Raw genomic sequence first — 26,578 nt, 5'->3', positions numbered from 1 at the left:
AGTCTTAAATTCTGCAAAGTTTTTCAAAATATTTTTCTTCCAGTGGTGACAGGCACAAAGGAAAATATATGACACAGTTTGGCGTTTAAATTTCTGTGACTGATGTAGAGAAGTTAGAATGTAATCTGTAATTTTTCCACACAGATCTTTCTTGATAATTGTGTACTAACATTATATGATTCATAAGGTTGAGCAGTATTTTGGATTTAAAATAATCTGCTCATGGTTTCAAGTGAAAATTTCATGCCCCAGATAGCCTTGGGAAATTCCATGAGTTAGGAAGAATGTTATGAGGTGCTTTGTCAGATTTTAGAATTGATCCAGTAAGCTTATTATTATTGGGATTTGCAATCTGATTCCCCTCACCAGCATCATTCTTAAAATGTTGTACAACGATAACATAGTCTGGTATATTCAAACAGTTCCTTCCATTACTGCATGCTTACATTTAGACAGCTCTTTGGTTTAACTGTTTCAGTAAAACTAGTAGTTTTATTTCTAAGAGACTCACAACCAATCAAATATAGATTCATAAGAACATAAGAAATGACCCCACTGGCTCAGACCAAAGGTCCATCTAACCCAGTATCCTGTCTACCAACAGTGGCCAGTGCCAGGTGCCCCAGAAGGAATGACCAGAACGAGTAATCATCAAGTGATCCATCCCCTGTCACTCATTCCCAGTTTCTGGCAAACTGAGGCTAGGGACACCATTTCTGCCCATCTTGGCTAATAGCCATTGATGGACCTATCCTCCATGAATTTATCTGGTTCTTTTTTGAACCCTGTTATGGTCTTGGCCTTCACAACATCCTCTGGCAAGAAGTTCCACAGTGTGTGAATACTTCCTTTTGTTTGCTTTAAACCTGCTGCCTATTAATTTCATTTGGTTCTTGTGTTATGAGAAGTAGTAAACAACACTTCCTTATCTACTTTCTCTTCACCAGTCATTATTTTATAGACCTCAATCATATCTCCCCTTGGCCATCTCTTTTCAAACCTGAAAAGTGCCAGTCTTATTAATCTCTCCTCATATGCAAGAGTTCCATACCCCTAATAATTTTTATTGCCCTTTTCTGAAACTTTTCCAATTCCTATATATCTTTTTTGAGATGGGTCGACCACATCTGTACACAGTATTCAAGATGTGGATATACCATGGATTTATATAGAGGCAACATGATGTTTTCTATCCTATTTTCTATCCCCTTCTTAATTATTCCCAGCATTCTGTTTGCTTTTTTGACTGTCGCTGCACACTGAGTGGATGTTTTCAGAAACTCCAATATCTCTTTCTTGAGAGGTAACAGCTAACTTCACCCCATCATTTTATATGTAGAGTTGGGATTATGCTTTCCAATGTGCATTACTGTGCATTTATCAACATTAAATTTAATCTGCCATTTTGTTACCCAGTTTTGTGAGATCCTCTTGTAACTCTTTGCAGTCTGCTTTGGACTTAACTATCTTGAGTAGTTTTGTATCATCTGCAAATTTTGCCACCTCACTATTTACCCTTTTTTCCAGATCATTTATGAATATGTTGACTAGGACTGGTCTCAGAACAGACCCCTGGGGGACACCACTATTTACATCTCTCCATTCTGAGAACTGGCCAATTATACTTACCCTTTGTTTCCTATCTTTTAACCAGTTACCAATCCATGAGAGCATCTTACCCCGTGGCAGCTTACTTTGCGTAAGTGCCTTTGGTGAGGGATCTTGTCAAAGGCTTTCTGAAAATCTAAGTACACTATATCCACTGGATCCCCTGGGTCCACATGCTTGTTGACCCCCTCAAAGAATTCTAGTAGATTGGTAAGGCATGATTTCCCTTTACTTTAAAACTATGTTCACTCTTCCTGAACAAATTATGTTCATCTATATGTCTGACAATATTGTTCTTTATTATAGTTTCAGCCAGTTTGCCTCACCACTGGAACTCTGTTTAAAAATTGGCAGCACATTAGCTATCCTCCAGTCATCTGGTACAGAAGCTGATTTAAATGATAGGTTAGAGACTACAGTTAGTAGCTCTGCAATTTCACATTCGATTTACTTCAGAACTCTTGGGTGAGTACCATCTGGTCCTGGTGACTTATTGCTGTTTAATTTATCAATTTGTTCCAAAACCTCCTCTAATGATATCTCAATTTGGGGCAGGTCCTCAGATCTGTCACCTAACAAAAATGACTCAGGTTTGGGAATCTTCCTCATATACTCATCCGTGAAGACCACTGCAAAGAATTTATTTAGTTTTTCTGCAATGGCTCTCATCCTTTAGCACCTCAATCATCCAGTGGCTCCACTGATTATTTAGCAGGGGTTTCTGCTTCTCATATACTTAAAAAAAATTGCTATTACTTGTTGAGTCTTTGGCTAACTGTTCCTCAAACAAGGCCGGCTCCAGGCACCAGCGCAGCAAGCAGGTGCTTGGGGCGGCCAACGTAAAGAGGAGGCACATTCGGCTCTTCAGCAGCAATTCAGCGACAGGTCCCTCAGTCCCTCTCGGAGGGAAGGACCTGCCGCCAAATTGCCACCGAAGAATGAAGTGGCGGCTGTAGAGCTGCTGCCGAAGTGCCACTGATAGCAGCTTTTATTTCTTTTCTTTTCTTTTTTTTCCGCCGCTTGGGGCGGCAAAATGCTGGAGCCAGCCCCATCGTCAAATTATTTCTTGTCCTTCCTAATTGTAGTTTTACATTTCACTGGGAGTTCTGTTGGAGGAGCAGGTTTTTGTATTTTGTGTATTGTATTTTGTAGTTTGTATGTGTGGAGGCTGGTAGGGGCAGTGTGCTGGGAAGGAAGCTGAGCCCTGCTTAGGGGGTGGGGCTTACCTGCTTAGGGGTCCTGTAAAGGTAGCCAGCCAGTCAGGCAGCAGCATAGACAGCTGCAACAGCACAGCAGCCAGCAAAAAGAGCTGTAAACAGGGGAGCTTTAGTGGGAGTTTACAGGGGGAGTTTGCGGGGGAGACTTACAGACCTAGGCAGAGGAACTGACAGGCTAGTGAAGGGAGTGGGTGGTGGTCTGCCAGTGTTCTGGTGCCTGTTGGGGGTTTGTTTTGGTTTGTGTTTCTTTGACTAACAGGTTTTAGGTGGGAAGGCTATGACCGATACAGAGGAAGCAGTGAAAGACACAATGAGGATGACTGGATGTGGAAGTTGCGGCATGTACATGATCCTGGAGGGGGTACCTGACAAGAGTTTTGTCTGCATGAAGTGCCGCCTGATAGAGCTGATGGAAAAAAAGATCCGAGAATTGGAGATGCAGGTGGAAACTCTGGTTGAGTTTAGAAGGGGGTTCGAGCACATGATGGAGCAAAGACTTGAGGAGGCTGAAGGGATAATCTCAGGCTTGCAGATGAAAGCAGGACCAAAGAATTCTGAGGGGAGACTGCTGGGTGAGGAAAGTGGACAGTGGAAGCATGTGACTAAGAGAACTAGGCAGAAGGAAAGACAGTCCAGTGAAGGAGAAATAGAGCTCAGGAACAGGTTTGCGGCATTGGAAAATGAAGAAGGGGCACAGCAGGTGGTCGCTGAAGGTGAGAGGGCAAGGAAAAAGAGAAGAGCAGCTAGCCCTACAAGAAGAGGGGAAGAGTCAATGGAGACAACACCAAATATGAGCCCCAGGAGGATACAGGATGGGTCGCGGAGGATTGCAAGGGTGAATAGGAATCAAGAGGACTTGCAGCCAGTGGGAGCAGGGGATAGACCGGAGAATCACACTGTCACCAGGAAAAGACAGGTCTATGTGATTGGGGACTCCTTACTGAGAAGAATAGACAGGCCTGTAACTAGAGCTGATCTGGAGAACAGAAGGGTGTGCTGTCTGCCAGGTGCTAAGATACGGGATGTGGACCTGAGGCTGAAAAGGATCCTAACGGGAATGGGAAAGAATCCGTTGATTGTCCTTCATGTGGGAACAAATGGTACGGCTAGATTCTCGCTGGAACGTATCAAGGGAGACTATGCCAGGCTGGGGAAGACGCTTAAGGAAATGGAGGCTCAGGTGATCTTCAGTGGGATTCTGCCTGTTCCTAGAGAAGGGCAACAAAGGTGTGACAAGATTATGGCGATCAACAGATGGCTCAGGCAGTGGTGCTATAAAGAGGGCTTTGGGATGTATGGCCACTGGGAAACATTCATGGACAGAGGACTGTTCTCTCGGGATGGACTTCACCTGAGTAAGGAGGGAAATAGACTTCTAGGATGGAGGCTCGCCCAACTGTTTAAGAGAGCTTTAAACTAGGAATTTGAGGGAGATGGTTGGGAGATGTCCAGGTAATCTCCACGCTGGAATTTAACATTGAGAGGGAAGAAAACAAAGTAAGAGAGGATACAGCCATGGGCAGAAGAATGGACATAAGGAGGAAGGGTAGTGTAGATTCAAGTCTAATAGGTGATACTGGTGGTAGAATATCTGTGCCTCACCAGATAAAGAATGTCAGTGAAGCCAAAGGGCAAAAATTAAGATATCTGTACACTAATGCGAGGAGCCTAGGTAGCAAAATGGAGGAACTAGAACAACTGGTGCAGGAAGTGAAAACGGATATTATAGGGATAATAGAAACATGGTAGAATAGTAGTCATGACTGGAGAACAGGTATTGAAGACTATGTGCTGTTTAGGAAAGACAGAAATAAAGGCAAAGGTGGTGGAGTAGCATTGTATATCAATGATGAGGTTAACTGTAAAGAAATAAGAAGTGATGGAATGGATAAGACAGAGCAAAAATGGGCAAAAATCACATTGGGAAAGAAAGCTACTAGACCCTCCCCTGAGATAGTGCTTGGGGTGTGCTACAGACCGCTGGGATCTGATTTGGATATGGATAGAGACCTCTTTAATGTTTTTAATGAAGTAAACACTAATGGGAATTGTGTGATCATGGGAGACTTTAACTTCCCAGATGTAGACTGGAGGACAGGTGCTAGTAATAATAATAGGGCCCAGATTTTTCTGGATGTGATAGCTGATGGATTTCTTCACCAAGTAATTGAAGAACCAACAAGAGGGGAAGCCATTTTAGATTTGGTTTTGGTGAGTAGTGAGGACCTCATAGAAGAAATGGCTGTAGGGGACAACCTTGGTTCGAGTGATCATGAGCTAATTCAATTCAAACTAGATGGAAGGATAAACAGAAATAGATCTGAGACTAGAGTTTTTTATTTCAAAAGGGCTAATTTTAAAGAATTAAGGATATTAGTTAGGGAAGTGGATTGGACTGAAGAACTTGTGGATCTAAAGGCAGAGGAAGCCTGGAATTACTTCAAGTCAAAGCTGCAGAAACTATCAGAAGCCTGCATCCCAAGAAAGGGGAAAAAAATCATAGGCAGGAGTTATAGACCAAGCTGGATGAGCAAGCATCTCAGAGAGGTGATTAAGAAAAAGCAGAAAGCCTACAAAGAGTGGAAGATAGGAGGGATTAGAAAGGAAAGCTCCCTTATTGAGGTCAGAACATGTACAGATGAAGTGAGAAAGGTTAAAAGCCATGTAGAGTTGGACCTTGCAAAGGGAATTAAAACCAATAGTAAAAGGTTCTATAGCCATATAAATAAGAAGAAAACAAAGAAAGAAGTGGGACCGCTAAACACTGAGGATGGAATGGAGATTAAAGATAATCTAGGCATGGCCCAATATCTAAATAAATACTTTGCCTCAGTCTTTAATAAGACTAATGAGGAGCTTAGGGGTAATGGAAGGATGACAAATGGGAATGAGGATATGCAGGTAGATATTACCACATCCGAGGTAATACTTACAACTTAATGGGACAAGATCAGAGGGCCCAGATAATCTTCACCCAAGAATATTAAAGGAACTGGCACATGAAATTGCAAGCCCATTAGTAAGAATTTTTAATGAATCAGTAAACTCAGGGGTTGTACCTTATGACTGGAGAATTGCTAACATAGTTCCTATTTTTAAGAAAGGGGAAAAAAGTGATCCAAGTAACTATAGGCCTGTTAGTCTGACATCTGTAGTATGTAAGATCTTGGAAAAAATTTTGAAGGAGAAAGTAGTTAAGGATATTGAAGTCAATGGTAATTGGGACAAAATACAGCATGGTTTCACAAAAGGGAGATCGTGCCAAACCAGCCTGATCTCCTTCTTTGAGAAGGTAACCGATTTTTTAGACAAAGGAAATGCAGTGGATCTAATTTACCTCGATTTCAGTAAGGCATTTGACACGGTTCCACGTGGGGAATTATTAGTTAAATTGGAAAAGATGGGGATCAATATGAAAATTGAAAGGTGGATAAGGAACTGGTTAAAGGGGAGACTACAACAGGTCGTACTGAAAGGTGAACTGTCAGGCTGGAAGGAGGTTACTAGTGGAGTTCCTCGGGGATCAGTTTTGGGACCAATCTTATTTGACCTTTTTATTACTGACCTTGGCACAAAAAGTGGGAATGTGCTAATAAAGTTTGCAGATGACACAAAGCTAGGAGGTATTGCTAACACAGAGAAGGACCGGGATATGCTACAGGAAGATCTGGATGACCTTGTAAACTGGAGAAATAGTAACAGGATGAAATTTAATAGTGAAAAGTGCAAGGTCATGCATTTAGGGATTAATAACAAGAATTTTAGTTATAAATTGGGGATGCATAAGTTGGAAGTAATGGAGGAGGAAAAGGACCTTGGAGTATTGGTTGATCACAGGATGACTATGAGCTGCCAATGTGATATGGCCGTTAAAAATATGGTTTTAGGATGCATCAGGCAAGGTATTTCTAGCAAAGATAAGGAGGTGTTAGTACCATTATAGAAGGCACTGGTGAGACCTCACCTGGAATACTGTGTGCAGGTCTGGTCTCCCATGTTTAAGACGGATGAATTCAAACTGGAACAGGTTCAGAGACGGGCTACTAGGATGATCCGAGGAATGGAAAACCTGTCTTATGAAAGGAGACTCAAAGAGCTTGGCTTGTTTAGCCTAACCAAAAGAAGGTTGGGGGAGCTATGATTGTTCTTTATAAATATATCAGAGGGATTAATATTAGGGAGGGAGAGGAATTATTTAAGCTTAGTACCAATGTGGACACAAGAACAAACAGATATAAACTGGACACTAGGAAGTTTAGACTTGAAATTAGACAAAGGTTTCTAACCATTAGAGGAGTGAAGTTCTGGAACAGCCTTCCAAGGGGAGTAGTGGGGGCAAAAGACATATCTGGCTTGAAGACTAAGCTTGATAAGTTTATGGAGGGGATGGTATGATGGGATAGCCTAATTTTGGCAATTAATTTTGGCAATTGATCTTTGATTATCAGCAGGTAAGTATGCCCAGTAGTCTGTGATGGGATGTTAGATGGGTTGGGATCTGAGTTACTATAGAGAATTCTTTCTTGGATGCTGGCTGGTGAGTCTTGCCCACATGTGCAGGGTTTAACTGATCGCCATATTTGGGGTCTGGAAGAAATTTTCCTCCAGGGCAGATTGGCAGAGGCCCTGGAGGTTTTTCGCCTTCCTCTGCAGCATGGGGCATGAGTCACTTGCTGGAGGATTCTCTGCAGCTTGAGGTCATCAAACCACGATCTGAGGACTTCAATAACTCAGACATAGGTTAGCGGTTTGTTATAGAAGTGGATGGGTGAGATTCTGTGGCCTGCATTGTGCAGGAGGTCAGACTAGATGGTCATAATGGTCCCTTCTGACCTTAAAGTCTATGAGTCTATTTCATTTGCCAGTATTTATGCTCCTTTCTATTTTCCTCACTAGGATTTAACTTCCACTTTTTAAAGGGTGTCTTTTTGCCTTCATAGACATGTAGGACTGCAAGAGACCCCAAGGGGTCATTTAGTCTAGTCCTCTGCACTGAGGCAGGACAAAGTATACGTAGGCCATCCCTAACAGATGTTTGTTTAACCTGTTCTTAAAAAAAAACCCACCAATGATAGGGATTCCACAGCCTCCCTTGAAAGCTCGTTCCAGACTTTACTATCTTTATAATTAGAAAGTTTTTCCTAATATCAAACCTAAATCTCTCTTGCTGCAGATTAAGCCCATTTCTTCTTTTCCTACCTGCAGTGGACATGGAAAACAATTGATCACTGTTCTCTTTATAACAGCCCTTAACATATCTGAAGACTATGATCAGGGTCCCACTCAGTTCTCTTTTCTCAGGATTAAACATGTCCAGTTTTTTTAACCTTCCTCGTAAGTCATGTTTCCTAAACCTTTTAAAATAATTTTTCTTGCTCTCCTCTAGACTCCTTCCAATTTATCCATATATTTCTTAAAGTGTGACACCTAGAATTGGACAGTGTTCTGCAACTGAGGCCTCACCAGTGCTGAGTAGAGGGGGACAGTTAACTTCCTATGCCTTACATGCAACACTCTTGTTAATACACCCCAGAATGATATTAGCCTTTTTTGCAGCTGCATCACATTGTTGACTCCTATTCAATTTGTGATCCACTGTAAACCCCTGATCCTTTTCAGCAGTACTACTGCCTAACCAGTTATTTGTTCCCCATTTCATATTTGTGTATTTGATTTTTTCCTTCCTAAGTATAGTGTTTTGCACTTATCTTTATTGTAATTTGTCTTGTTGATTTCATTTGTCCTGCTATGCCAGAAGGACAGGAGACACTGGAGGTAATTTTAATTAGGCTGCAATTTTATTCTTACATATCTGAAAGTACGTGGCAGATAAAAATTGTATAGAGCAGGAAATTCCATATACAATTCCATATACTCAGGGGCTGGGGGTGGTACAGCCATGCTGGAGGAGCTGCTGGTGTGGGGACGCCTGGCGGCCTCATGTTCTGCTCCTTTTGCTGCTGCAGTTCCGGAGAGCCCTGCAGTTCAGAAGTCTGTATCTGGCGCAGCTGGAGAACAGAGCCCCCGCTCCCCCAGGTAACCTAGGATGGGGAGGGGATGGGGAGAGTGTGGAGACCCCAGGCAAGGGGGGCGAGGTGGGGCTGAGTCACGTGGGAGGGTCACACACCCCTTCTTTAGCTGGTGCCCCCCCTTGCGTTCCTCCCATGAGTTGCTTATGTGCAGAGTACCGATAAGAAATAAATTCTACTTACACCACTACTACCAAAAAAATTACAATGTACTCTCTATACATTTCCATGTTCTTGGAAGACAAAGAATTTAAGTGTAATGACTAAGTGTTGTTTACTAAGCCTCAATGAGTTTGGCGCTAAAATTTAGTAGTCTTGAATCAAAAGTTTTCTTACCATAACAGAGCTCTAAGGGATACGCAGACACACACTAGAACTACTTTATTTGTATATTTGTTGCTAAGAGATCATTGTCTTAATAGGAAAAGACCAATTTAAAGTATTTTTATGACTTGTTTTCATTATTGATTGGATCTAACATTTATGTTAATAAAATATTCTGATGAAAAAGGGTAATTCTATCCAGAACAGAATGCAATGTATCCCACTGATGACTTGTCTATATAGTGCATTAGTGTGTACCAGCTGCCTGTAAATTCTACTGCATACCAGCTTGTCATATACTAACTGGCCTGATAGACCCTGCTGGCATGAACTAAAAGATTTTCAGTTTTGATTTAACTCCATAACTTGAGGTCAGCCTCAGAGATGAGTCATACTCAAGGAAGGTTTATGAGTTAAAGATAATATACAGACCCCTTCAATTCTCTCTTTTATGGCTCAATTTTCAATTACTTTCAGACTTCCTGACCTTGCTTAATTCTTCATTTCATACTAATCAACCTTATGTAGCTTATGCAGAGACCTTCAGCTGAAGATCATTTTGTTTTGCCTAGTGGCCCAGAGTACAGCAAGAAGACTGGCAAGTTTGTTATCAGAATGGTTATGAAGCTGTGAAAAGAAACAAGTTTGAAAGTAGGTAAACCATTGCCAGAGGACATTTTAGGCCAGGCTTGTCCCCACTGAGTACAGTGTCTTAAGCAAAAAGAGCTCTGCTCAGTGCTAGACATATGGTGGGAAGAGTTGCTACCTGGTTGTCCCTCACAAGCGTGCAAGTGGAATCTACTTGTGCAGACATCTTCAGGGCTCAGATTGGGTCAGTACACAACAGCAAGGAGAATCAGCACCTTTGTGAGATCACTTCAGAATATAAGATTTACTTTTTTAAAATAAAATCTCTAACTGTTCGGGATGTTGTGGTACATACACTTGGTTCACATTTGTGTGGCTTACTGATGCAGTGACATCTGCCTGCATTTTAGAACCAGAAACAACAGCTCTGAGATATGCACTGCCTAATTCATCTCAATGGGTATTAACTCAGAGGCCAGAAACAGCCATGTCCAAGGAGCCTAGATGAGCCCCATTAGGTATTTGAGCCCCGCTAGTGGGGATGCATCATCAGAGCATGCCAACTTCACTGAGAGGAAGCGAATCACAAGGAGCTCAGCAGAGACAGTGAGTGTATTCAGACTCCACTGAGGCTAAGCTGAGATGAGAGAGCGTGTATGACCATATTTTGAACAATCTGCACACTCTCTTGTGAATGGTGTGTCATTTTATGGGTGGAATTTAGAAGAGCATTGCTACTTTTTCTCCCTAACTTGATCCCTCTTTATCTTTAAGCAGGAGTGTGGCTTCAGCATCTGACTAATGTAAGCCCCCTCTTTTGTACACACTTGATGCTATGTCATAGAATCATAGAATATCAGGGTTGGAAGGGACCTCAGGAGGTCACCTAGTCCAGCCCCCTGCTCAAAGGAGGACCAATCCCCAGACAGATTTTTGCCCCATATCCCTAAGTGGCCCCCTCAAGGATTGAATTTACAACCCTGGGTATAGCAGGCCAATGCTCAAACCACTGAGCTATCCCTCCCGCTTAGGGATGTGACTCAGCCCCACCCCACTCCTCAGCCCGGGGCCCCCATGCTCTCCCCATCCTCTCCCCTTCCTAAGTTACCTGAGGGAGCGGGGGCTCTCTCTCAGCATGATGTAACTGTGCTTTTAGTAGGATGAGGAAGAGGAGAGACCATTTCACAAGGAAAGGAAACTGGTAATCTGGTTTTGTTGGCAGGCGTTTCCTCTTCTCCTTCTTACTTCCCACTCCTTCTGCTGGGGGAAATGTCTAGACTGTTGAAAGTAGGGGAAAGCAGTCTTTATACAAGGCTGAAAACTGAGTTTTCTTTGCATGCTGATTTCTGGTAGATATAGCTGAGAGCCAGAGGAATTTTTGTTTTATTTGCATGTTGAGGAAGAGGAGAATATTGTACACAGAATTTTGTTTAAATAAATTTCCAGCCTGCTAGTCTAAGAAGTGATCAAACTATAAAGAGTGACAATCTTTAAATCAGCCTTGCTGGAGTTCGGATAATTATCACTCCTGGTCTACATCTATAACCTAAGTTGACCTCACTATGTCACTCAGGGAAGTGAAAAATTCACACTCGTGAGAGACATAATTGAGCTGATCTAAACCCCAGTGTGGACACTGCCTGGTTGATGGAAGAATTCTTCCATTGAACAAGCTACTGCCTCTCGAGGGCATTGATTAGCAATGGAAAACCACCTTCCATTGCTGTAGCAAGTATCTACAGCTAAATCACTGTAGATGCAGCTGTGACATCATAGTGCTTGTAGTGTAAACGAAGCCTTATGCTAAAAAAAAGAAGAATAAAACATCATTAGAACAAGGAAAGGGTTTCATATGTACAACAAATACTTGGTGTGTTTTTATAATTTGCTTATAAAATGAGATAATTATTGGATTGACTTGCCTGGGAGACAGACTATAATTTACATTTCAGTAAAGTGAACTTCCTCTCAGAAATTTAAAGATGAGAAATAAAGTAGGCCCATAAGTGCAACCGATGTCTGAGGGCAATCTTTTGAAAACTTGTTATTTAAAACCATTTTTCTTACTTGTGGTAAAAAATGTCATTTTCTTGCCCACTGTTAATATAAAAGTTTTATTTACATAAAAACAGAATGGTTGTTCCTTAATAATTCAACTCTTCTGGCTGCTTATTCCTCACCTCACATTATTCTCCTTTGCGTCTGATACCATAGTTTTCTCCACAGAAACTCATAGTAATGTTACAATATATGTGCCCAGAATTGTTTCTGAAGACAGTATTTTTAAAGTTGTCCATTACATGCTAGTATCTTTTTTAAAAATATAAAGGGAAATACGGTAAAAATATGCCAAAAACTAGAAATACACTATGATATTTTAAAGCTGTATTACTTACTGAAATTTCACACAAGGCGTGAAAATAGATGACCAAAGACCAATAACAAAGACATGAACATGGAGTATAAGATAACTATAAATCTTCATGATGTAAAAGAACTATACCATAGAGAATCTTAAAGGTCAACAAGAAAAACTTTGAAATCAATATGCTGAGCCAAAGGGACCCTCTGAAGGTTAATCAAAGTTAATATAGTATGCTTGAAGTTGTCTAATGCCTGATAGGGCTATTGCGGTCAAATTCAGCAGCAGTTCAAAGTCTGGCAATAGAAATCTTAAGTAGATCACAAATCACATGTTACAATAAGGTAGACAGGAAATACATGAGAAACAGAGGACATTGTGAAAGTCTGTGGATAGAACGGGTATATCATACTTATCTACATTGTATATTTGCTTCAGAATTTCCTTCTTTCCCCCGAGAAACATAATCTCTGTTGAATTTGCTTCTGCCTAATAATGCAACAAATAACTAATTTTTAGACACTCGTTTCTAGAATCAGAACACTAGATTGAGTCTCAACTAGGCTGACATATTGTATTATTATACACTTGTCCATAGTCTCATTTCACATCATACTAATTGTATAAATCCTTTTTATATATATGGGAGGGAATCTGGAAAAATGAATGTGCTTTTGGTTCCAAAACCAAGTTAGTCAGCATTCCGCTGCTGAATAAAGCAAAGGAATTATATTTGCTTGTCTAAAAATAGTCATGACTATAGCATTTGTATCTAGTTTTATCTTCAAGAAATTTTGATAGTAAAAAATATTTACATCCCAAAGTTTCTGTTATGAATCAAGGTGGAAAATAATCATACTTGAGAAGACTAATGTCAGAAACGTTCTCTTTCATTCTTTTATTGTGACTTTAAAAAGGAATTTAGAGATTGGGTCTCTGAAAAGGACATTGTCCATTAGAGGAGATACAACCTGCCTCACAATATGTGCTTAGTTTCAAAAATCAGTTCCTGATGTTTGGTCTGGCAAGATGAGAACAGAAATGAAAATTGCTATTTTTTTAATCTGATGTATTTTTTAAATTTAAGCTAAGGGGAAGGGGAATGAGCACACACCCCTTCTTTAAACTAAGCACACTGGTGTATGCATGTGTCTGAAAATGAGGCCCTGTTCATAGTGCTTGGTTTTTCAGTTCCTAGCAATCAAATTACTGAGTGATTTATTTGATTTTTTTGAAATATTTTTTCAAATGTTTGCTTCATTTTTGAAGCAAAAGTTGTGCCAGGCATCATCTTTAGAAGTCAAGTCATTAAAAAAAAATGTTAAAAATAAGGGAAATAGATCCTCAGCTGGTGTAAATTGTCATAGGTTCCCTGAAGAAGTGTAATCAGGAAGGACAAAACACAGCTGGAGTTGCAGCAAGAAAGGGATGTGAAGGGTAACAAGAAGGGTTTCTATAGGTATGTTAGCAACAAGAAAAAGGTCAGGGAAAGTGTGGGACCCTTACTGAATGGAAAAGGCAACCTAGTGACAGATGATGTGGAAAAAGCTTAAGTACTCAATGCCTTTTTTTGCCTCGGTCTTCACAGACAAGGTCAGCTCGCACACTACTGTCCTGGGCAACAAAGTATGGGGAGGAGATGAGCAGCCCTCAGTGATGAAAGAATAGGTTAAGGAAAACTGGACAAGCACTAATCCATGGGTCCAGATCTAATGCATCCAAGCGTGCTGGGGGAATTGGCTGATGTGATTTCGGAGCCATTGGCCATTATCTGTGAAAACTCGTGGTGATCAGGGGACGTCCTGGACGATTGGAAAAAGGCAAATATAGTGCTCATCTTTAAAAAAGGGAAGAAGGAGAACCTGGGAATTACAGACCAGTCAACCTCACCACAGTCCTGGAAAAATCATGGAACAGGTCCTCAAGGAAACCATTCTGAAGCACTTGGAGGAGAGGAAGGTGATCAGGAACAGTCAACATGGATTCACCAAGGACAAGTCATGCCTGACCGACCTGATTGCTCTGTGGCTATGGAGAAAGCAGTGGATGTGATATATTTTGACTTTAGCAAAGCTTTTGTTACAGTCTCCCATAGTATTCTTGCCAGCAAGTTAAAATAGTATGGATTGGATGGATGGACCATAAGGTGGATAGAAAGCTGGGTAGATTGTTGGGCTTAACAGGTAGTGATCAACATCTCGATGTTTAGTTGTAGCCGGTATCAAGCGGAGTGCCCCAGGGGTCGGTCCCAGGGCCAGTTTTGTTAAACGTCTTTATTAATGATCTGGATGATGGGATAGATTGCACCCTCAGCAAGTTCGCGGATGACACTAAGCTGCGGGGAGAGGTAGATATGCTGGAGGGTAGGGATAGGTATGCGCTGGCCTTAATTTAAACAGCTGTGGTGTGGCTTGTCCAAATCATTGCACAGCGTAAAGTTGTTTGGAAGAATGACCAGATTTTAGATATATGTTAATTAAACCTTTTGGAGAGTTTCCAACCAATTTTTTCTTAATAATTAAGAGGACTAGGTTTTCTGCTTTGGATTTTGTGCGTGTGTGTAATTTCCAGATCATTCAACTGAGATGTAATATTAGGTATGTAGTTCCTAAATCATCTGCCCATCTGAAATATGTAGGTTAGTGACACTTATGTACAAATGGAAGCATAAATTCCAAGAAAAAAAGAATTACTCTATTAGATGCTGTTTGTACCTCGTTGGGTATGATATGTGTAGTGATTGGTCTGTGATCAAAGAGAATGCCATCCATTATTATTTCTTGAAATAATTTTATCATAGTGGCAAAAGGAAAGTCACAAAAATGCTGAAGATCTGTGTGAGTCCTATATGTGTTACATCTGTCTGCATTTGATCCAGTGGTTCAACAGAGACAATGTGGCAGTGTGGAAATTAGTAAACATAAGGCTTGCTTGTGAGCTGCATCCCCAGAGGTCCTTAATTTTATACCAGATAAATTGTAGATCTCATTACTGCTTTTTATTGGTGTAATTTAACAGTTCGTAAAAGAAACATGAGGAGATTAATTTGTTTAAAGCTTAAATTGAAGTAAAACAGTTAATTTGTCAAAAAGGAAGAACTTCAAGGTAAGTCAAGTGATTGAAGCATATCTTTAATAGTGAGAAGTATAACTGACAACTCTAACACTTTCCATGTATACTATTGTAAAAAGTAGAATTAAGCCCTCTGTACCAGTACAAAAGAAGCCAGTAAGAAATCTCTATACTGGAGGTGAAACCAAAGGGCAAGTAGGGTCGAATCCTGCTCCAAGTTGGGAATGTAGGGAGTTTTGCTATTGATTTCAGTGGATTAAGTATCATTATATGTACTGGACTGTGAGGAAAAAAACTTGTGTGTAAGGCCTTGTTCTTTTTATTATTTGACTTTTCCAGATGGAGGGGAGAGGTTTGGTGCAGCTCCTGAAGAATTCCAGGTGCTTCACAGCTAGACTACTGACCCAGGAGAGAGGAGTATAAATGGTGTTCTTGTAGGGTGACCAGATAGCAAGTGTGAAAAATCGGTGTGGAGGTGGGTGGGTTAATAGGTTGCCGATATAAGACAAAGCCCCTAATATTGGGACGGTCTTGATAACATCAGGACATCTGGTCACCCTATATCCTTGGAGGAGCAACTTCTGGGGTTGTTCACCCTCAAACTTGTGCTGCTCCTGTTAGACCAATCTCCACAAGAGCAGGGAAAACGTATAGCATATGCCTACTATGTAGCTGAGAGGTGTGATTCCCAGCATGAGTAGACAGACTTGTGCTAGCTCAAATTGAGCTACAGCTCTAAAAGTAGCAATGTGAACATCATCGCATGAGAGGTGGTTCATGCTAGCCATGCGAGTCCGAGCCTGTACACCCCTGTTGTTGGCATCTGGGTGGATTTGATTTAAATCAAATTGATTTAAATCACTAGTCAGGAAGACTCAATTTAATCATGGATTTCTACATTAAAGTGCATTGTTGGTTGTTATAACCTTAATACATATTCTTCACCACTCAGATAAAGTTGTAAGCTTCATTTTTAGAAGGTACACACTATACATTTTTAAAGTGATTTATTTTGAAAACTTTTCAGATGAGTTTTACAGCTATATCAGAAAATGAATGATTGTTTGGTTATTTTGTTTACTGAAGATAATTGAAGCAGATATTTATGAAGTCATTGGGAGATGAACAGGGTAATCATTCATTCAACAGGTTAATCATTAATATTTGGAGAATTTTCTTGCCAGCTGTACTAGGAGGAGAATGTCACCAGACAGATATTTAAATTGTTTTATTTAACTAAAACAAAAAAATTATGTATTCTGGATTTTTTTCTTCAACAGCAAACATATAATATTTTAACAAAACAAGCATATGAATTTTTGAATTTATTTAAACATTCAAGTTTTTTTAAAATCAGGTTTGCTTTTCTTAAAATTGTTTTTAACTAAAATAGTTAAATGAAATATTTAAAAGAAAATAAATTGACTATGTCAGCCAGGTCAATATGAGAAACTTAAAATATTGGCTTCTGCAGCTAACTCTTCACCTTCATTTTCCTTTTTGTTCATAATCTGGAAAAGAAAAACAAGCTTTCCTGCTTTTCAGGTCCCAAATGATTTCTCAATTTGGAATGAATTAGCCCAAAGAAAGAAAATATTCTTTCTACACCAGCAGAAGAAACTACTGCTGTTAAAAGTGAGATTATCGCTTCAGCAGTCTCTGAATCCAAGTGCTTAAGTGACCGGTTCACTGGTGTGACTTTCTTTAAAACATCATCAGCAAACATATATTTTTGAATGAGTCACCCTTAGCTCTAAAGTTTATTATAGTTGGCATTATGGAGGGATGATTGCTGGATGTTCATGTCATAGCCAACTACTCTTCTTCAGCAGTTAAGATTTGACCTTGGTAACGAGTATTGAGAATATTTGCAAGAAAATGAGCTGAAGATAGCGCTTGTCCCATTCGTTCTTTTAATGCTTGTAATTTAACTCTGCCATTACATATTTCTCTCTTTAAAATCTCACTCAGTTTCTTCCAAATTTCAACAGCATCAGCAATAAAACAGCTATTTCCCTACATTTTGTTCAAGGCTACAGAAATAGGCTCCAGGGTACTCAGCATGTGTTGAACATTTCTCTTAAGCTCAATGTTGAGAACTTCAGCTGTGAAAGTGCCATCTGTTTTTTCACAATTTAGTTCATGAACTATTATCAGATTAGGCTAGTTCTTGATACAGTGCTGAAAACAGTCCACTACTGAGTTCCATCCCATGTCTTGTGGGGGAGTTAGCTTGGTTCCTTCTATTTTTTTTCAGAGCAGCTGCTGAAAGTGGTTGTTACGGAAGTATTTTGTGGTTTCAACAACATTACCCTTTATTTCTGGAACACTGAAGTCTTTGGCTAGGAGGTGCATCAAATGAGCACTGCAACAGTACGTTATCAGCATAGGACTCTCTTCTAAATATTTTTTTTTCATCTTGGATACATCTGCAGCATTGTCTGTGACCAAGCTGCATACTAAACATTTGAATTTTTTTCACAGTTTGTTATAGCTTTTGCTGCTACTTCTTGTAAATATTCTACTGTGTGCATTTCCTGATGTATCAATTGTTTCTGTAAGGAAGACAGTCACTTCTTCTGTGGTCACAAACAAGCGCATACAACAGGATCATTGTGGACATTGCTCTGCCCATCATGACTCTGGTTAACAATTTCACCCTCTAGGCCTTTTGCACACTGCTCAATTTCTCTTTCATGCACTTTATCTAGCAATTTGGCTCTGACATCTGCTCTGTTGGATGGACTGTATCCTGGTTTTAATGACTAAACCATGTTAATGAAGTGTGGGTTCTCAATCATATGGAAAGGAGAGTTTGTTGCATGAACAAACCGGGCAATTTTGTCATCAGTTACCATAAACTTATCTATAGTTGTTTCTGGATGGTGGAGATTTTTTTTCTTTTTGCTACAGGTGATATACTGTAGCTATATGACATACACGATGTGACTGAAACACTATCATTGACAGAAAACTCTGAAACTATAGAAAATGATGGTGATCTTGAAGGTGGATAGTCTTCAGAATCCTGTATGTTGAGGATGGATTCTCCTAAACAAGATAAGTCAATGCAGTTTTTTAGTTATTATTACCATGCTGCTCATTTAGTATTACTCATTGCACCACTGACACTCAATACTACTTTAAAGGTGAAATTGTAAAATGAAGATCTGCCTACTTCAGCTATTTTTTATCACAGCTGCATCTAAAATGGTATTACTATAGAGTAACAACTATATTTTTGCTCAACATGAGAATTCAAGAATAGTCCATACTAAGAAAAAAGTATGAAATAATAAAGTTTACCAACCTGAAGATCCGGCCTGTTCAGACATGTTCCTTTCATCATCTTCAATGCAGCTTCCTCCTAAAAAGGAACACTTCTCATGATGATGTTTTATGCAGGCAACCAGGCCTTGCATTTCTTTGTAACACTGTTTGCATTTTGCATGCGTGCCTGTCGTACCTACAGGTAGAAGAACTTGATTAAAATATTTCCAAACTGGATCTCTTTTATGGCCTGCTGTCATTATAAGTTTTCCCTTCTAGTGAGCGAATGGTATGGTAGATCTCAATTCAATGAAGGCTACACTCAGAAAGACCTCAAGACTTCTGGAATATGCTGTTCAAACAGTTTCACTTTTGTTTCTACTGCCTGTCCCCTCCCTTCTCACATTTATCTCCAGACTTCTTCTCCTTGTCAGATCTATTCCGCCCCCAACACTCTTCTATTCATTGAACTTTTTGAAACTTTGCACTTTTAGAGAGAGGTAAGGGATTGACTCTGTACACAAATTTGCAGAGGGACAATAGAGTTGAGTTCTGTTATTTCTCACCTCTATATATTATTTATTTATTTATTTAATACATTTTTGCTGTTAACAAGCATGTTACCTCTGGAGACACAAATCCACAATTTGAGAACTGCAAAATTAAGCATCTCTGATGATATCTTCTAGACTCAGCACTGAGTCCCATTGGGTAGATAGAAAGATTAATCTAAATCTGTACAGAAGCCTATGGAACCCCATAAGATTGGGTACCTAATCCATGAACTATTGGAACTCATGTACAAAATTTTTCTTAAACATTACATGAATATATTGTCTCATACTATAGAATTAGAATTTATAATCCCTATTCCATGATGAGATATCTTTGAGCTATAATGTATCTTAATTAGTTTTTTTCAACTCAAAAAGCATTTTATCAAAAAGATCTATTTGAATAAAATCTGGTTTTTTTTTAAATAATTGATTTTTATCCACCCTGGTTGGCATTATTAATAATATTTGAAATTATTAATATTAATCTGGGAAACAACCAAACACTAATTTAAACATAAATTCCTTTATTGAATCCAAAGGTCAAATAGTACTTAATCAATTGCTCTAAACATGCCTAAAAAGCCTAACTAATAAGCAATTTGCTACTTCCACACAGTAACAAAACATTTATAACATTTGATCAAGATACTTACAAATGGCCTAAACCAGTGGTGCTTAGATCCATATTGGTCGGCTCCAGCGTGGTCAGGCAGTATTAGCAATTAATTTTTTATAACCTGTTAGCAAACAAGTGATGTCATTGCCAGTTATTGACTTCAGCTAAAAACCAGCTTGAAACAGTTCACCCTTGTTTGTAGTGTTAATCCAGACAAGGTTTACAACCTCCTTTCTTCCCAGACCTTTCCTCCCTTCCTTCTTGCTGTCCAAGGGTTTTCCCATTGCACCTGGTTCACATAGCCTTTAACACTGGTGTGTGGGTTGGAGAAGGGCCATGTTGGCTCGTTTTCAGACTCTCTTTGATTTAAAACCATCTGCAGTTATCCCTATTGGTCAGAGGCCTTCTTTCTAGAAACTTCCCCATGTCTCATTAGTTATCTTTGAACTAAACATCTTCCCTACTTTATTTCTTCTGGCCTTATAACTTATTACTTTCAAGGCCTTACTTCTACTTGTTAGTCAGGACCTTTCTTTACAACATATATATATTTCCTTAACCAAGTTTAAGCTAACTTTCATTACTTAATTTATCCTTATCCTACACCTCTGAACTTAGACAGCTAGCCCAAGCTGCTGTCCATGCTGCAACATTTTTGCCACAAAAAAGGACAGCAGTGGGGTGGCCTTCTATAAGGATGAAACCCTGTTACTTGACTTCTGTAATTTTGGGTGGCTCTGAGAAGATCCGCTGCCACTGCTAGTGTTCCCAGGCATTATGGGTGATGTCCTCGTCCTTGGGATGAGGACTGCACTGTATTGAGGCTCTAGTGCTGCAGAGGGTATATAATCATAATTATAAAGCTGCATGCCATTTCCTGGGGATTCATGGATGACCCACTGGAGAATTTGATTGCTATTAACCCAAATCATTTGGTTACCTCTCAGAAATGTCCCTATCTCAGTGAATGAAATGATAAATTATACCAACAACAGTATAATGCCCATTCTATAAATCAGTCAGGTATGCCACCTGGAATACTATGCACGGTATTGCAAACCCATCTCAAAAAGGATATTGCTGCACTGGAGGAGGTTCAGAGAACAGCAGCAAAAATGATCAACAGCTTGGAAAAAACTTACATCTGAAGAGAGACAAAAAGGTTAAGATTATTTACCTTACAAAGGAGACAAATAAGAGGGGGACATGAAAAATAGTGAATGATCTAGTGAAGGGTTCATTTGGAACTTTTGTTCTCCCTGTCTCAGAACACCAAGACAAGGGAAATTCAATGAAATTAAAAGGTAGGAAACCTGCAAACCAATTAAAGGAATTTTTACACATGTTTGATTAAGCTGTGGAACTCATTGCCACAGGGAGTCATTGAGACCAAGAAATAACAAGAATTAAGAAGAAATTGACATTTGTATGGATATTAAGAATATACAGAGATATAATTAATTACAATGAAAGATCGAAACAGATATTATAATTCATGCTTCAGTGCTTAAGCCAGTCTCTGACTATTAGAGATCAGAATGAGACCTATAGAGCAGATTATTCCTACTGTAGTGTTTCTCAATGCCATCCTCTGCTGCACTGGTTCTGCCCACTGTTGGAGCCAGGGTGCTGGACTAGATGGACCATTGGGCTGAGCCAGTATAGAAATTCTGATGAACCATTTTACATAATCAGATTGCTTGAATCGACTCTAACACTTTATTCCTCTTATGATTCCTTTAATTCATTTAGATTTATTATATATGGTTTAAAATCCCAGGGTGTAAACAAATTTTGCTACCAGAAAAGTACTCCAAATCGCATATATTGACATGAAAGTAACACAAAGCAATGGTTTTGTTTCACATTTTGGATATTTAAAAGGCCCTGTGTCCTTCAGTAGGACATTACTAGGTTGAGTGATGGGTTAGGCTTGCATCAGTAATGCGTGCTGTTACAGTTGTAACTGCACTATTGCAGGAGCTGTCCAAGTGTGCAAGATTGATTTGTTAGCCAGGCTAATTGGCAGCAGTCCTTAGCCATCAGAGTGCAATTACACAGAACTGTTTCCAAATTTTATGACATTATCTTCTGGCCTGTCTCTTGCTTTCATTTATTCTCGGAGCATCATAGTGATTTTTAAATTATTGGGCTGTGATAGGATTTTTCTCTTCATTGAAAATAATATCACTCAGCCATTTCCTTCCCTTCACTGTGCCAGGTTCAGAGCACATTTTAAGTAGTTTGGGAGTCATTTATTTATGTAGTTATTACAGGGCCTATTTTCCTTCCTCCTGGATTGATGAAATATCATCTCTTCCTCTGTCAACATCCAGTATTAAACAGTTCTGCAGTAATATCATGTCCTCTGTACCAAAGGAAGTTGGTTGTTCAAGGCCTGCAACATTCATGTAGGGAAGCTCTGATCACAAGTCTTTAGAAAGGGCAAATGTGCACTTGGACTGTGTTAAATATTAAGTCCTTTGAGTGGGGCCAGCTTCTTATGTGTATTTGGTATATAGTGCCCTCTGCGCTCTGTGCATGTTCACTAGGCACATCAGATGGAAGAATAGTAAGGGCTCTAACCCTAACTCTCTGATATGTGGGAATATATGTTCATATGTCTTGAAATATCATTGGGCACACATGCACTGGCACTTGTTTTTCAGTGTCCACAGTTTTCAGAGTAGCAGCTGTGTTAGTCTGTATCCACAAAAAGAACAGGAGTACTTGTGGCGCCTTAGAGACTAACAAATTTATTTGAGCATAAGCTTTTGTGGGCTACAGCCCACTTCATCAGATGCATAGAATGGAACATATAGTAAGAAGATATATATATGTACAGAGAACATGAAAAAGTGGAAGTACATCCATATTTTAGAGGGCAAGTCAAATTCTATACTTCCAATTAGAGAAACATTATAATATAGAAAACAGCATACATGTACTTTTTTGGAAGTCTGGGAAATGCAGCTTTCTAAATGTTAAGCTATTAACAGTTTGCTATATCAACAGTAAAAGATTATGGAATATAAATGTCAACTGTAAGGGACCTTCCTTTGATTAGCTAGCCGCTGTCCAGAAATTCATTAATTTTTGTTTCCTTGTGGCATTAGGTATTTTCAGATAATGAAACTGCAGAAACCAAACATGTGTAAACATATAGTAATATAAGCAGCAAATAATCCTGTGTCACAATGACATTATTAACGGAGTGAAATTTTTCCACAATTCCAGCATATTCCTACTTTTTAGACTCTGCATCTATGTGAGATGCATTACATTCTGGGCACCCATGTGTGACGTTATTGATGTGAACTCTGACAGGATAGATCATTGTTGCAACCAAGGTCCTATAGTTGTACCAAACCTTGTACAAGAAGGTCAGGTAAGGTGTCTATAGAAAGGTTGAAATTGCCTGGTTATAATTATGCTGTCTGTATGTGTGTATGTATGTGTGTATCATTTTTGTATTTGAAGTTACAAATATTGACTATGTACTTATCTGAATGTGTTTGATTCTAAGCAGCCTCAGTAAAGCATTTGGTCAGCTTCTTGAGAAAGGACTATTTTCAGTAAGTGCCCAATTAAGAAACACTTAACTGACAATGGACTTTGGGAGATGCGAATCCACATCTGAGCTTTCCTGGGAACCTTCAAACTAACATGTAAACAATGGTGTCGGCTGGCAAAAAGCTGAATCATTCATGGACGTGTGATCTGCCCAGGTGGCTACAAACTCCCTCTTGTTGCTGCAGCAAAGAATCCTGTGGCACCTTATAGACTAACAGATGTTTTAGAGCATGAGCTTTCGTGGGTGAATACCCACTTCGTCAGATGCATGTAGTGGAAATTTCCAGGGGCAGGTATATATAGGCAGGCAAGCTAGAGATAATGAGGTTAGTTCAATCAGGGAGGATGAGGCCCTGTTCTAGCTGTTGAAGCGTGAAAACCAAGGGAGGAGAAACTGGTTTCGTAGTTGGCAAGCCATTCACAGTCTTTGTTTAATCCTGAGCTGATGGTGTCAAATTTGCAGATGAACTAAAGCTCAGCAGTTTCTCTTTGAAGTCTGGTCCTGAAGTTTTTTTGCTGCAGGATGGCCACCTTAAAGTCTGCTATAGTGTGGCCAGGGAGGTTGAAGTGTTCTCCTACAGGTTTTTGTATATTGCCATTCCTAATATCTGATTTGCGTCCGTTTATCCTTTTCCGTAGCGACTGTCCAGTTTGGCCAATGTACATAGCAGAGGGGAATTGCTGGCATATGGTGGCGTATATTACATTGGTGGACGTGCAGGTGAATGAACCAGTGATGGTGTGGCTGAGCTGGTTAGGTCCTGTGATGGTGTTGCTGGTGTAGATATGTGGGCAGAGTTGGCATCGAGGTTTGTTGCATGGACTGGTTCCTGAGCTAGAGTTACTATGGTGCACTGGCAGTTACTGGTGAGAATATGTTTCAGGTTGGCAGGTTGCCTGTGGGTGAGCACTGGCCTGCCACCCAAGGCCTGTGAAAGTGTGGGATCATGGTCCAGGATGGGTTGTAGATCCCTGATGATGCGTTGGAGAGGTTTTAGCTGGGGACTGTATGTGATGGCCAGTGGAGTCCTGTTGGTTTCTTTCTTGGATTTGTCTTGCAGTAGGAGGCTTCTGGGTACACGTCTGGCTCTGTTGATCTGTTTGCTTATTTCCTTGTGCGGGTATTGTAGTTTTGAGAATGCTTGGTGAAGATTTTGTAGGTGCTGGTCTCTGTCTGAGGGGTTAGAGCAGATGCAGTTGTACCTCAGTGCTTGGCTATAGACAATGGATCGTGTGATGTGCCCGGGATGGAAGCTGGAGGCATGAAGGTAGGCATAGCGGTAGGTAGGTTTTCAGTATAGGGTGGTGCTAATGTGAACATCACTTATTTGCACCGTGGTGTCTAGGAAGTAGACCTCCTGTGTAGATTGGTCCAGGCTGAGGTTGATGGTGGAATGGAAGCTGTTGAAATCGTGGTGGAATTTTTCCAGAGTCTCCTTCTCATGGGTCCAGATGATGAAGATGTCATCAATGTAGCGTAGGTAGAGAAGGGGCGTGAGTGGATGAGAGCTGAGGAAGCGTTGTTCCAGGTTGGCCGTAAAAATATTGGCATATTGTGGGGCCATGCGGGTGCCCATAGCGGTGCCACTCATCTGGAGATATATATTGTCATCAAATTTGAAATAGTTGTGTGTGAGGATAAAGGCACAGAGCTCAGCAGCCAGTTGTGCTGTGGCATCATCAGGGATACTGTTCCTGACAGCTTGTATTCCATCTGTGTGTGAGATGTTTGTATAGAGAGCCTCTACATCCATGGTGGCTAGGATGGTGTTTTCTGGAAGGTGACCAATGCATTGTAGTTTCCTCAGTGGAGTCACGGAGATAGCTGGGAATACTGGTGGCATAGGGTCTGAGTAGAGAGTCCACATATCCAGACAGTCCTTCAGTGAGAGTGCCAGTGCCCGAGATGATGGGGCATCCAGGATTTCTGGGTTTGTGAATCTTGGGTAGTAGATAGAATAACCCTGGTCAGGGCTCTAAAGGTATGTAGATTTGTTCCGGTGTTAGTGTAGGGAGTGTCCTGAGTAGATGGTGCAGTTTCTTAGTGTATTCCTCAGTGGAATCTGAGGGAAGTGGCCTGTAGAATTTGGTATTGGAGAACGCAATGCCATCCACAACCTCAGAAACCACCTTGAAATTATCATCAAAGAGGCTGATAAAGGAGGTGCTGTTGTCATCATGAACAGGTCTGACTACCAAAAGGAGGCCACCAGACAACTCTCCAATACCAAATTCTACAGACTTCAGAGGGAAACTGCTGAGCTTCAGTTCATCTGCAAATTTGACACCATCAGCTCAGGATTAAACAAAGACTGTGAATGGCTTGCCAACTACAAAACCAGTTTCTCCTCCCTTGGTTTTCACACCTCAACTGCTAGAATAGGACCTGATCCTCCCTGATTGAACTAACCTCATTATCTCTAGCTTGCTTGCATATATATACCAGCCCCTGGAAATTTCCACTACATGCATCTGACGAAGTGGGTATTCACCCACGAAAGCTCATGCTCCAGAACATCTGTTAGTCTATAAGGTGCCACAGGATTCTTTGCTGCTTTTACAGATCCAGACTAACACTGCTACCCCTCTGATATGGTAATATAAGATATTTTAGCTCCTGCTGGGTTAAAGGTAAATGATGCCCTCAGAAGTACTAAGTAATTACAGCATAACAACATTAGCACTGCAGATACCAGTATTGCCGAATTTGACCTATTCAGCATCACCTATCGTTACATCCAAAATATCACAGATATATTAATATATTCAAATATCTAATTTCAGACTTTGATGTTTGCATTATCAGGGCTTGTGACTCAGCTACTGAAATATTTTTAACATGAGAAAGAAGAAAAGCATTGGGTTACAAACCAGAATTTGCAGACAAAGTCTTTCATTCACCTTGCCATTGTAAATCAGTGGAGTCACTGGTGTAAAACTGGAGTAATGCACTAGTGAGTCACATCCACAATATGCTTCTTACCTTGATCTGTCCAGAGAGATTCTCGGCTGTCACTGGGGAAAAAAAAAAGTAGCTGTGGATTACACCTCTTCAAATGCCTGATCGAAAGTCCACACAAGGGAAAGATTGCTATTGACTTAATGGGCTTTGAATCAGGCCCCACTTCCTAGAAGCAGGGCCGCTGGGGGGAGGGGGAGAAGAGGGGCAATTGGCCTCGGGCCCCGCAGGGGCCCCATGAGAGTTTTTTGGGGCCCCTGGAGCAGGATCCTTCACTCGCTCGGGGGGCCCTGGAAAATTCTTGTGGGGCCTGGGCCCCCAGAGCTTCTTCCATTCTGGGTCTTCGGTGGCAATTCCTTCCGCTCTGGGACCCGCTGCCAAAGTACCCTGAAGAACCACAGCG

General features: G+C 40.4%; 1 protein-coding gene across 2 annotated transcripts in view; it reads left to right on the top strand.

Annotated features, from left to right (window-relative positions):
* SEMA5A (semaphorin 5A) overlaps positions 1–26,578 on the top strand; it is a 620,036-nt gene that overhangs the window by 481,171 nt on the left and 112,287 nt on the right. The gene's annotated exons all lie outside the window — the stretch shown is intronic.

The sequence above is a fragment of the Gopherus evgoodei genome, chromosome 2 (genome assembly GCF_007399415.2).
Source record: "Gopherus evgoodei ecotype Sinaloan lineage chromosome 2, rGopEvg1_v1.p, whole genome shotgun sequence".
NCBI lineage: Eukaryota > Metazoa > Chordata > Testudines > Testudinidae > Gopherus > Gopherus evgoodei.
Note: the sequence above shows the minus strand (reverse complement) of the source record. Positions and strands in the feature narration are given on the sequence as shown.